The following is a 14,393-nucleotide window of genomic DNA, read 5'->3' as shown; positions in this document are numbered from 1 at the left end:
TTCTCCCATATAGCAAGTGGTTCTTTGGCATAAATAACATGAGAAGGTAATAAGAGGTTCTATCTCACTTTATTAAAAAACAAAACAAAAGCCTCCCAAATGAAATGAAGGTTCCTCCAAAATGCGTGTATGTGTATTTACAGATGAGTGTATGTTCAAAGATCATACAGGATAAGACTAAACAAAGGACACTGTTCTGCCACTGAAGTTTCCCTGAATTGATAAACATTCACTGTTTACCATTAACAGATTTTTTTTCTTCACCTAAATTATTTGAAAAGACAGTTGTAGAATGGGGGGAGGGTATTTAATGCAAATTTCAGAACCAAGAGCAATAATGCATTTGACTCTACAAAACAAAGCAGGTTTAGCATTTGACTTTAAAAAGAAAAACCTAAAACTGTTGAGAATCTTTAGACCTTTAGGCCTAGGAATATAAATAAAAGATCTTTAGGCCTAGGAATGTAATTTGGGATTTTGACAAACATCTTTTTTACTTCATGATGGCAAGTCATTTCAGAATCTAATCCTGGCTGCTCTGCTTTATATATATGCTACTTTTTAAAACCCTCCCTTTCCTGTAGTTCTGTAAATACATATACAGTGTATCAAACTAAAAAAAACCATTAACAATGTTAGGATAGAAAAGCAAGTGTCAAACATTTTGTTGATTTTGGGGGCCTATATTCATCAGGGATAGTGTGTTTGTCTGGTTTGGAATCGGGGTAATTGCTCAAGGTCATGGATGTAGCTAATAAGTGATGGAGCTGAGATTCAGTAGAAGTCCAAGCTCTAAATCAGTGGTTCTCAATGCTTGCTCCTTGGACCCCTGGGGAGGTCAAAACTGTTTTCATACTAATGCTAACTAGTTATTTGCCTTTTCCACCATGTTGACATGGGCATTTGCGGTGCAAAAGCAATGGTGGGTAAAAACCTGGAGCTTCATCAAGGAGCCAAACCATAACAGTGGCACTGAAGTAAACTACCTTGTAATTTTCATCACCACACTGTCACAATAAAATTATTAATTTTATTAAATCTTGAGCCTGAACACACGTCTTGCTAATATTTTTTGTGACAAACTGGGAAGTACACACAAAGCATTCCTGCTGCATATAGAAAGTATGATGACTGAAGAAAAAGCATTTGTGCAATTGTCTGAGTTACAACCTAATTGAGTCACCTTTTTCACAGAACAAGTTTTTTATTTCAAGGAACGACTGACAAACTCTGGTTATTCAGACTTGAGTATGTGGCAGATATTTTCTCAAAAATGAATGAAGTAATAAGCCTGTCACTTCAAGAAAAATAATACTATTTATTGCCGAGGACAACATTCAAATGAAAAAAAGCTTGACAAGTATCTCCAATTTTTAGAGAGTCTCTGATAAGGTCAGTGGTTATAGTAATGACATGTGAGTAGTGGGTACTATTATCGACATTTGGAAGGTCTGCATAAGTCAGTAAACCAATATTTCCTAAGTGACCAATGTATGATAGTACAAAATTATTCATGAACAAAAGATTTATTCAAAGTGAAAGAACACTGGATTTTAGAGTAACAGACAAAAGGTTTTTATATAGTATGAGATCCTACACTGCAACTATCCCTCTAAGAAACTACAAATTGTTACATTTTGGTGTAATATCGAAGAAGAGAAACCTCTATTATCTGAACAGGTTATTAAAATACTCCTTCCTTTTCCAACTACATATCTGTATGACACCAGCTTTTCTTTTTAATATTGTAACAGAATGAATGCAGAGGCAACTATAAGAATCCTGCTGTTTGCTATTAAGCCAGACCTTAAAGAGATTTGCAAAAATGTGTAACAATGCAAACATTTCTCACCAAACCATTTGGGCAGGGGGGAGGGAGAAATGGTTATTTTTCATAAAATATTTTAAAATAAATTAATAAATATTTTGTGATTTTTCTCACTTTAATTTGTAACATGATAAAATTTTAGCTAGATATGACATAAACAAAAGCTCTTCAACGTGTTCAATAATTTTAGAGAATACAAAGGTCTTGAAACCAAAAATTTTGAGAATCCACTGCTGTAAACCATCAATGCAGGCAGAATCACCTCAAGAACGCAAACACTGATTCTTTGGGGAATGGGAGTACAAAAAAAAAAAAAAACAAAACCCTTACTATTTATGTATAAAACACAGCTATACATATAATACATAAATAGGTAACTATTATATATATGTGGACTTAAAATTTTATAGAGGTAGGAAGCCAATTAGGAAAAAACTTTTAAAAGGCTCCTGGGGATGGAGGGGAGGGCAATAAAGGGAAAAAGATTGAGAAACACTTTTTTTTTTGGCTGCGCCGTGTAGCTTGTGGGATCTTAGCTCCCTTACCAGGGATGGAACCCGGGCAGTGAAAGCGCCGAGTCCTAACCATTGGACTGCCAGGGGGTTCTCGAGAAACACTGTTCTAAATCACCAACTATTCTATGCTACCCATTAATGACATTAAAATGATATGTTATAAGAATTAAAGAAACTTCCCCACTGGTACTGCTAAATCTTTCAGTATATGCTGGCAATGTGCAAGCATCCAGAGAAGATAAATATCTTATTTCTATAAAAACTCAAGTAAATATTCACAGATTAAAAGTACAATATGACCACCAAATTTTTTATATCACAATCCCTGCTTCTGAATAGTAAGACTAAAATTTAAAACATGTAACACTAGCAATTTCCCCAAGCCAAACTGCCCTGCACAGTAGCAAACTAGCAATTATTTTCATAAGTCAAGAGCTTTCTTACAAAAAGCTATTATCCTGGCAGATAAAAAGCACAAAAGATTTCACAGTTTACTTAAAAAGAAAAGAAAAAAAGAGAGAGAAAGAGAAAAGGAAAAGAATCAGCGTTAGTTATTCATTTTTAGGCCACAAAATGTACCTTTCCATGAAGATTCAGGAAAAGACCAAAAGTCATAAAAGAGTATCTTAGTTTATCTTTATGTGTAGTGGCAAAGATGGGGTAGCTACGGAGAAACTGGAAATCTTGCATCCCCTTGCTATTGTACCTTTCTGGTAGGTAAACAATTTGGAGGGCCCATTAGCCTGGTATTCAGGAAGGAAAAGAAGAAAGAGCATGAGAAGGCAGAACAATTCCTTAATTGCTCTATGTATTGTGGGATTATAAAACTACAAATCCAAGGAGGTAAAGAATGAGATTACCAGACATACAGAGAAAAATGGATTAGCATGGTGTAATTAAAAAAAAATTACAAATTAAAGAGAAGTCAGAAAATGTGATTTCTGACTCTTAACATTCATAATCAAACCTACAACTGACTGTCCTCTCTACCCCACTCGGATAGTTATTCAGAGCTTACTATGGGTCAAAAACTGTCTTTATTGTTTTATTTATATTATCTCATTTAATTCTCTCCAGAACCCTATGATGTTGGTATTACTGATATCCCCATTGTTAAATGAGGAAACTGATATTCAGAGACTGAATAACTTGCCCAAGGTCACATATCTAGTAAACAATTAGGTCAATGTCCTTTTTTTTTCCTTTGATCTAAAAAAACAAAGAGAATGACTTTCAAAGTCCATCCTGTCCCTGCCAAACATAAATTCATGAGCATTCATGAATTCTTATTCTTTTCATTTAAAGATAATTTAAACTTTCATTCATTTATTCAACCTTAAGATATTATGCAGCTTTAATTAGCTTAACCAAGTTCTTGAGAAAATTTGTTTTTCCTTTAAGTCTTTTAACCTAAAAATTCTCAGCATAAAAATTCAAGATCAAATATTTTAAGATTGCAAAGAAAATTCATTACCAATTATTAGAATTCTGACAAAAGAACAGCAATGAATGAATGCAACACAGACTCAATTATAACTGCAAATACATGTCAATTAAACTTATTTCCCTCTGCTTCATCCCCTAGAATTTTAAGTCACCAAGTTCCAATAATTTTCATTTTGAAATATCTCATGCTCTTTTCTTCTGCATCCCAATTCTGACTCTTATCACTTCACACCTGGGTTATTTTAACAGTTTTTTTCTTCTGTTTTAGTGCCTCTCCTCACAAGCCACTTATTTAAATTCTCCTAAAACACCCAGTTCTCATCATATTACTTCTTTTCTAGTTACTAAATAATTTCCCCAGAAAGGAGTACTAGACCTGGCATTCATGCTCTACATAATTTACCCTAACCAGCCCAATTTTCCTGGAAAGTATGCTGAGTGAAAAGTGAACAGGACTGGGGTCAGATCCCAGTTTTGCTGTTTCAATTACCTATAAGAGCTTGGACGTGTTACTAAACTTCCCTAAGTTCAACTCCTTAAAAGTGTGCTCAGGTGCTTGCTTCAGCAGCACATATACTAAAATTGGAACGATACAAAGAAGATTAGCATGGCCCCTACACAAGGATGACACGCAAATTCGTGAAGCGTTCCATATTTTTTTAGCCATAAAAAGAAACGAAATTGAGCTATTTGTAGTGAGGTGGATGGACCTAGAGTCTGTCATACAGAGTGAAGTCAGAAAGAGAAAAACAAATACCATATGCTAACACATATGTATGGAATCTAAAAAAGAAAAAAAACTGGTTTTGAAAAACCTAGGGGCAGGACAGGAATAAAGATGCAGACGTAGAAAATAGACTTGAGGACACGGGGAGGGGGAAGGGTAAACTGGGATGAAGTGAGAGAGTGGCATTGACATATATACACTACCAAATGTAAAACAGCTTTTGGGAAGCAGCCACATAGCACAGGGAGATCAGCTCTGTGCTTTGTGACCACCTAGAGGGGTGGGATAGGGAGAGTGGGAGGGGGAGACAAGAGAGAGGGCATATGGCAATATATGTATATGTATAGCTGATTCACTTTGTTATACAGCAGAAACTAACACACCATTGTAAAGCAATTATACTCCAATAAAGATGTTAAAAAAAAAAAAAGGTGTGCTCAGAACTTCCCTGGTGGAACAGTGGTTAAGAATCCGCCTGCCAGGGCTTCCCTGGTGGCGCAGTGGTTGACAGTCCGCCTGCCAATGCAGGGGACATGGGTTCGTGCCCCGGTCCGGGAAGATCCCACATGCTGCGGAGTGGCTGGGCCCGTGAGCCATGGCCACTGAGCCTGCGCGTCCGGAGCCTGTGCTCTGCAACGGGAGAGGCCACAACAGTGAGAGGCCCGCGTACTGCAAAAAAAAAAAAAAAGAATCCGCCTGCCAGTGCAGGGGACATGGGTTCGAACCCTGGTCCTGGAGGATCCCACACGCCCCGGAGCAACTAAACACATGTGCCACAACTACTGAGCCTGCGCTCTAGAGCCCACGAGCCACAACTATTGAAGCCCGTGCTCTGCAACAAGAGAAGCCACCGCAATGAGAAGCCGGTGCACCGCAACGAAGAGTAGCCCCCGCTAGCTGCAACTAGAGAAAGCTGTATGCAGCAACAAAGGCCCAATGCAGCCAAAACTAAATTAATTAGTTATTTTAAAAAGTGTGCTCATATTTATTTACGACAATGTATATAGAAAGCTTCCATATAGTGCCTGGCACCTAGCAGAAACTCAGTAACTGCTCTAACTCCACTCTGCCTAAAAGCAGAGGGTCCTTTTGTGCCTATCTGTTTGAAACAAATCATCCTCGTTACTGCAAACAAGCTTCTAGCTCATACCGCTCTTTCCTTCGTAAATGTTGTCCGCTTCTTCACTCTGCCTATAACAATCTTACTCAGGAATCAACTTAAATTCTACTTCTTCTGGGTTCATTTCTGTCCACCTCGATCCTCCTCTGCTCTGTATTCCTACAGAAGCTGTCTGTACACCACCCTTTTGGGGCACTTAAACTTACCATTACTCAAGTGCTTTACAGGTATACAAATCAATTCCCAGTTAAACAGTTTCTTCTTCAATCCCCTTTATGCCTAATATGAATATTACAAAATATTTTGTTGAATAAACACATTTCATTATTGTTAGAAGTATTCACGTCAAGCAAAAAATGGTTATTTTCCATTGAAAAGGGGTGAAAACAGATTGATGAAAAATGTTTCAATCACAGTACTCATAATTTACATACTGAAACAGTCATTCAGCAAGAACGATCAGTAACCCAAGCCAGTTACAAAAGGCATATATAATTTTTCATTTCATTGTTCTTCTCCCTCCTCCTGATATAAATAGGGAGGATATATAATTTATAATGATAACTTAAATACAGAAGTTGTTAACTGGCAAACAAGTTAAATCTGACCCACAGGCATGTTTGGTAAGCCAGCACATATTAATTTTTAAAAATTAATTGTTAGCATTCAGAAATTGGGGAATGTCAAATAAAAATCCCAGGTTTCCAGCTTCTCTCGAAAAACAGCAAGACCTGACAACAGTGGACTGATGTTCCCAAAATTAAAACCAATCAGCTAGGACCCTTAGATAGAGCTCTCAGATAGAGCTTATACTCTCCAATTCAAGGCTACCTTCACTTTCAGTTATCTAATCTTAACCTATGATGATACCTATCATATGGGCAACATACATATGTTCTGGAGGTCAAGAACCTTTGCAGAGATTACAAAATATCTAGGAAAGTTCATAAAGCAAATAGATCAGAAAGTATGACTCAATATAGAACAGTTGGGACGAATGCTACTCACTCTGATAAAAGTATAGGGACTTTGGATTAGGGTTCCTACTGCACTGAGGGTGTTTTGTAGTTCTCTCTCTGTACAGCAGTCCCCAGTTCCCTATGTCAGGTTGTCTTTCCTGCTGCTTCTTGGGCTGAAAGACAAAAAGGTGCGAGTCCAGCTAACATGAGAATAACATCTTTGAGGATACTACATATTCCTTCCCAGCAAATAATTCATCAATTTCAACATACTAGGTTATGTAAGGATAAGAGACTCCAAAGCTAATTCTAATATATACAAACCTCCCAGTTATTGATATATGGAAAGTTTTCATTGACTGGCATGATAAATCTCACAAAAAGAAGCCACTATAGGGCTTCCCTGGTGGCGCTGTGGTTAATAAACCACTATAGGGCTTCCCTGCTGGCGCAGTGGTTAAGAAGCCACTATAGGGCTTCCCTGGTGGCTCAGTGGTTAAGGGTCCGCCTGCCGATGCAGGGGACACGGGTTCGTGCCCCGGTCCGGGAGGATCCCACATGCCACGGAGCGGCTGGGCCCATGAGCCATGGCCGCTGAGCCAGCGCGTCCGGAGCCTGTGCTCCGCAACGGGAGAGGCCACAACAGTGAGAGGCCCGCGTACCACACACACAAAAAAAAACCAAAGAAAAAACAAAACAAACAAACAAACAAAAAAACAGGTGATGGACTAAAAATGTGCCAACCTCTGGATTAAATAAGCAAATGACTTTAATGCAATCATCACTGAAGAAGATGTGGGGAGGCTAGGTAGACATGGGACTCAAGCACAGGTACTATTAACTGTGGGATTCTCTAATCCAAACAATGTAAATTTAAAGTATTATTTGTTCTTGCTAAGCCTCATCTCTTATTTAAGTATATGTTCATCACCCAATAAGGGGAAAGAACTATGAAAGGCAATATTTCATCCAAATCTGTATCACTAGGTATAGTTTATACAGAGAGTTGTAGCTATGATGTGAAAAATGACAGTAATGTTCTTGGTACAAACTGTCCTCTATTTTAGCACACAGTTTTCTATTCGCCAAGGCTAAATAAAATCCGTGGTATCTTAATAATTATAAAATCATTCAATAACTGGACTGGGAAGACATCCATATTCCTGACACTGATAGTTTCTGTCAGCCTGGTATGTTTCCTTCCTCTTTCAGATTAACAGAACCTCTCTTTCCTGTGGGAAGACCATTTCATTTGCTTTGGGTAGGCTTAACCCCTCCTCCTCAGGGCCAGACCTGTCTCAGTGGTGGGCACATGATCCAAGCCTGGGCATTATGACTCAATCTGAGCCAATCATTCATTCCTCCCTGGATTTTACTGGTGCTACTGGGAAAGAGGCAGACTTTGCTCTGAGATTACATTGAAGACAATACAATGTAAACCTGGTGCTGCTGGTGGCCGCCTCTGCCACAATAGAGAAAGAGTCCACATAATTAATTAAAATAAGGTAAGCAAAGCCAAAATGGGTAGGAAGGAGACAGCCAAGACAAAGGCTTACTGAGGACAGCTCCACCCCTCAGATTTCCCAGTTATGTGAACAAATTCTCATTTTGCTTTAGTTTGCTTTGGGCTTCTGTCACTTGCAATTCAAAGTCCTTACAAATGTTATAATCAAGTTGCTCTACTAAAACTTTCAAACAGAACAGAATAATCAATGCATATCAAAATGAAAGATACTCCATTAGTTCAACTGAGATGTCCTATAGTAAAGAAACCTACAAAAGTAACCAACAACTCCCATTCTTTTCTTCTTTAAACATATACAGGTCCCAAGGGTAAAGCTTAAATTTTCACAAATTGAACACAACTGGGTAACTAAGCACCCCAATCAAGAAACAGATTATCATCAGTACCCCTCAAAAGCTTCCTCATGCTCTTTTCCAAATATTATCCTTTCCCCAAGGATAACCATTATGCTGACTTCTAATACTCTAGATTAGCTTTTCCTATTCTTGTACTTTTAATAAATGGAATTATACAGTGTACACACATTGTGTCTGGCTTCTCTCAAATTGTTTTTGAGATTCAACCATGCTAATGTGTCTAACCACAGTCCATTCCTTCTCTTTGCTATCTAGTATATTACACTGTATGAATAAACCACTATCTATTCTAGTGATGATAGGGATTTGGGAACTTTCCAGCTTATGACTATGACAAATATTGCTGTTATGAACATTATTGTATATGTTTTTTGACTAACATACATACGCATTTCTGCTCAGTATATACCTAGGAGGGGACATGTTGGGTCATAGGGTATATGTATGTTCACCTTTAAGCAGATACTACCAGTTCCCAAAGTGGTTATACAAATTTACAAACTCCTGGCAACGTTAGAGTCCCTGGCAATGTATGAGCATTCCGGTTACTCCATACCTCACCAATACTTAGTACTGCCTGCTATACTGGGCTAAATGGCAGCCCCAAAGACATGTCTATGTGCTAATCTCTGCAACCTCTGAATACTATCTTATATGGCAAAAGATGATTAAGTTAAGGATCTTAAGGCAAAAGATGATTAAGTTAAGGATCTTAAGAAGAGGAGCTAGCCTGGATTGTTTGGTTGGGCTTAAGATGCAATCACATGTATACTTACAGGAGAAAGGTAGAGAGAGTTTTGAGAGACACAGAGGAGAAGGTGATGTGAAGACAAAGGCAGAGACTGGAGTGATGTGGCCACAAGCCAAAGAATGCATGCAGCCACTAGAATCTGGCAGCAAGAAATGTATTCTCTCCTAGAGCTTCTACAGAGCATGGCACTGCCAACCCCTTGATTTTGAACTTCTGGCCTCCAGAACTGTGAGAGAATAAATTTTTGTTGTTTTAAAGCGTCCTAGTTTGTATTAATTTGTAATTGCAGTCCTAAGAAATTAATACATCTGCCTTTCTATTTTAAATATTCTTAAAATTCTCTTTTGTTAAGTGTCTAAGTTTTTTGTGCATTTTTTTCTGTTGGATTGCCTTTTGCTTACTTTACCTTCCACGATGGTTTGTGTTTCCATTTTTAATGGTGTCTTGAAACCAAAATTCACCTTAATATGATTTTGTTAACAATTATCTTTTATAGTTAGTTATTTTAAGAATCTTTGCCTACTCCGAGGTCACGAAGATGCTATTTTCCTTCTAATTTTATTATTTTACCTTTCACATTTAGATCTGTAATCTATCTGGAGTTGATTTTTTGTATGGAATAAGGTAGGGATTACGATTCATGTTTTTCTCCATATGGTTATCTAATTAACCCAAATCCATTTATTGAAAAGACTGTCCTCTCCCTACTGCACTGCAGTCTCACTCTTGTCCATACATAGGTTATCATACATGTAATGTGGGTCTTTTCCTAGACTCTCAATTCTATCCCACTGGTCTATTTGTCTATCCTGTTTCAAGTTATTATAGATTTTGGATAGCTGGTATCAGTTTTATTCTTCCTCAAGATTGTGTTGCTTATTCTTGGCACTTTCCATTTCCATACAAATTTTAGATTCAGTTTGTCAATTTCTATGGGGGGGCGGGGGGGGGACCTGTTAGGGTTGTGTTGAATCTACAGATACACAAACACAGCAGACTCCTGAATTTATTTAGGTCTTCTTTAAGTTTCCAGTAATGTTTTGACAGTGTTCACGCAGGTCTTGCATATTTCTTGTTAGATATTCCTAGGTATTTAATTTGTTAAAAGGCAATACATGGTATCTTTTTAAAATTTCATTTTCTATTTGTTGCCAGCCTCCAAGGTGGCCCCCAATGATCCCCATGCCTCCTGATATTCTGGCCCTTTGTAGTCCCCTCCCACATTTTATCAGTGTTGGTTTGGATAACCAACAGAATACTGTGGAAGTGTTGGTTTGTCATTTCTGAGTCTAGTCATAAAAGACACTGTACATTATGGCTACTGCCTTGCTCTCTCTCTTGTGGATCACTAACTCCGGGGAAGGTGGCTACCACTGTCATAAGGACAGCCCCACTTGCTGAGTAACTGAGGTCTCTGGCCAAAAGGTGTATGAGTGAACTTGGAAGCAAATCCTTCAGCCCTGGTTAAGTCTTCGGATGATTGCAACCTTGGCTAACATCTGGGCTGCAACCTCATGAGAGACTCTGAGCCAAAATTATACAGCTAGGGCTTCCCTGGTGGCGCAGTGGTTGAGAGTCCGCCTGCCGATGCAGGGGACACGGGTTCGTGTCCCGGTCCGGGAAGATCCCACATGCCGCGGAGCGGCTGCACCCGTGAGCCATGGCTGCTGAGCCTGCATGTCTGGAGCCTGTGCTCCGCAACGGGAGAGGCCACAACAGTGAGAGGCCCGCGTACCGCAAAAAAAAAAAAAAAAAAATTATACAGCTAAGCTACATCTATAATCCTGACAGAAACTGTGCGAAACAATAAGTGTTTGTTGTTTTAAACCATGAAGTTTTTGGAATAATTTGCTATATAGCAATTGATAACTAATATAGTTACTGGTATATAGATCTCCTTGCTTCTGTTCTTATCTTCCTATGGTGTAGTTTCAATACAGCAGCCAGTGATTATGTTAAAATCTAAAGCAGATCACACTGCTTGCTTACTCAAAATCCTTCAATTCACCAAGTAAAAGCCAAACTCCTTACCATGACTTAAAGGCTCTTTTATAATCTGTTCCCCCATTACCTGACCTCCTCTTCCACTCCTCCCTGATCATATACAGATATGCCAGGTATGCTCCTTTCATAAGGCCTTTGTAACTGCTGTAACTTCTACCCTCCAGAAGTCACTACAACTAGGTTCCCTCATCTCCTTCAGGACCTTTGCTCAAATGTCATCTTCTGAGAGAGGGCTTCCTTTACCTCATTTAAAATTGCAACCAGCATCCTTTATTACCCTTTCCAGTTTTATTTTTCTTTAATGCCTTTAATCTTAATTTACTATTAAATTACACTTATCTCATCTCTCTTCCCTCTACTAAAATGTCACCTCTGTAACAGCAGAGATTCTGTCCATTTTGTTCACTGATGCTTAAAATAATGCCTGGCACATGGTACACATTCAATATTTGTTGAATGCATGAATGAAACTGCGCTGGCAAGGTAGCAGCAGCCTTGTACTACAACCTGTAGTAACCAAGTATTTACCACAAGGCGAACAGGCTGCAATAGGCTCTTTTTAAAGAAACTGAATTTGCTGTTTGAGAAAAGATCTAGGTTTGCCAGCAGGGCCCACTACATATGTTATATAGTTTGTGCACTGAACAAAGATGCTTAGCCTCACACTCTTAAGTTTTGGGGTATCTTTTCTAATTCATTTCACTCAGAGGTTCATTTAGCAATTTGCTTAAGTTGGCATACCAAACATAGTAATTTTATAATTAAAGTTGTAGTCGATTTTATGTTCTCAAACCGACCTAGGTTCCATATTGCATATCTTAAAGAATTAGTTACTATCTGCACAAGGTAACCCAATACCTTTTTTTGCAAAATGGGGAACCCACTCAAATTTTCCCATTGGTTTCCACATTCATGGGCTTTCATTCACTTTTCTTCTCCAAAAGACTAACAAAATAAGCTCTGTGTATGCAAGATCCACATGTATGAACCTTCTTTTTATTTCTTCTTCTTTGACCTTAAACCTCATAATTCAACATGCATGACTTTGTGCTTCACCTCCCTGTCCCCAGCCCCTTTAAGAAATCTCTTCTCCTAAGGCAAATCTCCAACTTAGTTTCCAATACTTGTAAATGAATGTTTCTCCCTGATTTCTTCCATTGTATGGTCAATCTCTAAATTTAAATCTCTCCTGTTCTTCTGAAACTTTGTATAACATTCTAATACAAATAACTGGCTTTACCACTTGGTTTTATTTAATAATATTTATATAGTGCACTGTTCTAAGCACATTTATAAACCTCAACTCCTTTATCCTCATAACAAACCTAGGCAATAGGTATTATCACCATATCACAGACAAGCATGGGGAGGTTAAAGTAAATTGCTTTAAGTCATACAGCTAGTAGTAAGTGATGGAACTAAGTCAACCTTAGCAGTCTGGCTGGAGTCCATGCCCTAGGTCAGTAATTCTCAAAGCTTATCTGTGGATCCCCTGGGGATCCGATCCCTGAGATACTCTCAGAGGCCCAGGGGGTCAAAACTATTTTCATACAAACAAGAACTTGTTATTTGCCTTTTCACTGTGTCGACTGGCAGCGTAAAAGCAATGGAAGGTAAAACAAGCTGGAGCCTTGGCTTCATGCACCAAACTGTACTAGCAGTCAGCAGCCACTGTATTCTTCATCACCATACTCTTACCTTCTTCCCCCCCAAAAAGCACCACTTATGAATGTTCTTGATTAAACAATAAAAGTACTAATTTTATTAAATCTTGAAACTAATTATACTTCATTGTATTCTTCCTCTTTGACCTATTCTGGGATACTGGTACTGCACAGTAAAGTCTTCCTCATTCTAGTTTCCTACCCACATACCCAAATTGAAGTCTACCCTTGGACAGAATCTGGGCATACAGCTCTTAGCTTCTCATTTCAGGGAAAGGCCTACTAAGGACACATACCCCACAAACTCAGAGTTATGAGAGCTATTTATAGTAATCAACATCGAATTTCAATATGAATTGAAATATGAACGATGAACAAATAATATAGTCTGTAAAGACTAATATAAAAAAGAAAAACCAAATTAAATACACAAAATGATTATTTAGTTTTTTCAAGGTTGTATCCCCCAACACTGTATATTACGAGTTGGTAAACTTTTTCTCTAAAGGGCCTGATAAGTAAATAATTTAGGCTTTGTGTGCCATATAGCCTGTGGTAACTACTCAACTCCACTTTGGTAGTGAGAAAGAAGCCACAAATATTGCATTGGCCAAAAAGTTCGTTCGGGTTTTTCCATAACATCTTACAGTCATAAATCCAAGACTCCTTCTTTACCCACAGGTCACAAAGGGCAGGTACATAAAAGGTGTCCTTTGTCTCACAGACAGTGATCACCTGTTAGGAGATCTCTTAATCTTACTTCCTACTGAGATGATTTCTTGATTACAAGTGTGAGGGAAAGGTTTCTAACATCCTTCTACCAAAGTTTATAAAAGGATGCATTGATTAGTAAGTGCTTATATACCTACTACTTATAATTATGGGGCAGGATAAAGCAAGAGAATCCTGTGTGTCTGGAATACAGGATGGACTAATCCTAGAAACAGTAAGGCCATATAGTGAAGGCTTTGTATCCACACTAAGGTGTCTGAATTTAAACCTATAAGCAATGGAGAATCCCATCACCCTGTAACGGGAAGGAGGGTTTAACAAGTGCTGTTCACTAAACACAACACTATGATTTTTTATATACTTCATGGTGTGCTGAAAAGGATTTAAGGTGACTTTAAAAATGCATGCTATATGACAACATTAGACAGAAGCAAAAATGGTCAATCCAAGACAAGGTGGTAGAAAAAATGAGGGGTCAGGTATATTGTCAAAACAAAACGCATGCCCATAGGGCTTTTTTGCTAATTAGAAGCCATTCAGCTGACTCTTTTTCCTAGCAGCCAATGCAAAGGATATGACTAGTTAAGAGGTAGGTACAATATTCAAAAGAAAAATAAAATCAATTACTCAGAAATACAATTAACCTTGACTCAGATAACATAAGAGTGAGTATTTCACATATAGTTTATAAGGAGAACACAATGTGATATGTGGTATGGTCAACAATATCTGTAAAGTAAAATACAAGTTTCTGGGGTTGTTCATT

General features: G+C 38.2%; 1 protein-coding gene across 3 annotated transcripts in view; it reads right to left on the bottom strand.

Moving 5' to 3' along the window:
• ZFAND6 (zinc finger AN1-type containing 6) overlaps positions 1 to 14,393 on the bottom strand; it is a 76,026-nt gene that overhangs the window by 17,913 nt on the left and 43,720 nt on the right. For 2 of the 3 annotated variants that reach the window (XM_081226781.1, XM_081226779.1), the window contains exon 2: positions 6,645 to 6,768. The exons of the other annotated variant lie outside the window; for it this stretch is intronic. The gene's annotated coding sequence lies outside the window, so the exon portion shown is untranslated. The remainder of the gene's footprint in view (positions 1 to 6,644; positions 6,769 to 14,393) is intronic. 3 annotated transcript variants of the gene reach the window in all.

This window comes from Mesoplodon bidens, assembly GCF_964165515.1.
Source record: "Mesoplodon bidens genome assembly, chromosome: 3".
Taxonomy (NCBI): domain Eukaryota; kingdom Metazoa; phylum Chordata; class Mammalia; order Artiodactyla; family Ziphiidae; genus Mesoplodon; species Mesoplodon bidens.
This window is presented reverse-complemented; position numbering and strand designations above follow the sequence as displayed.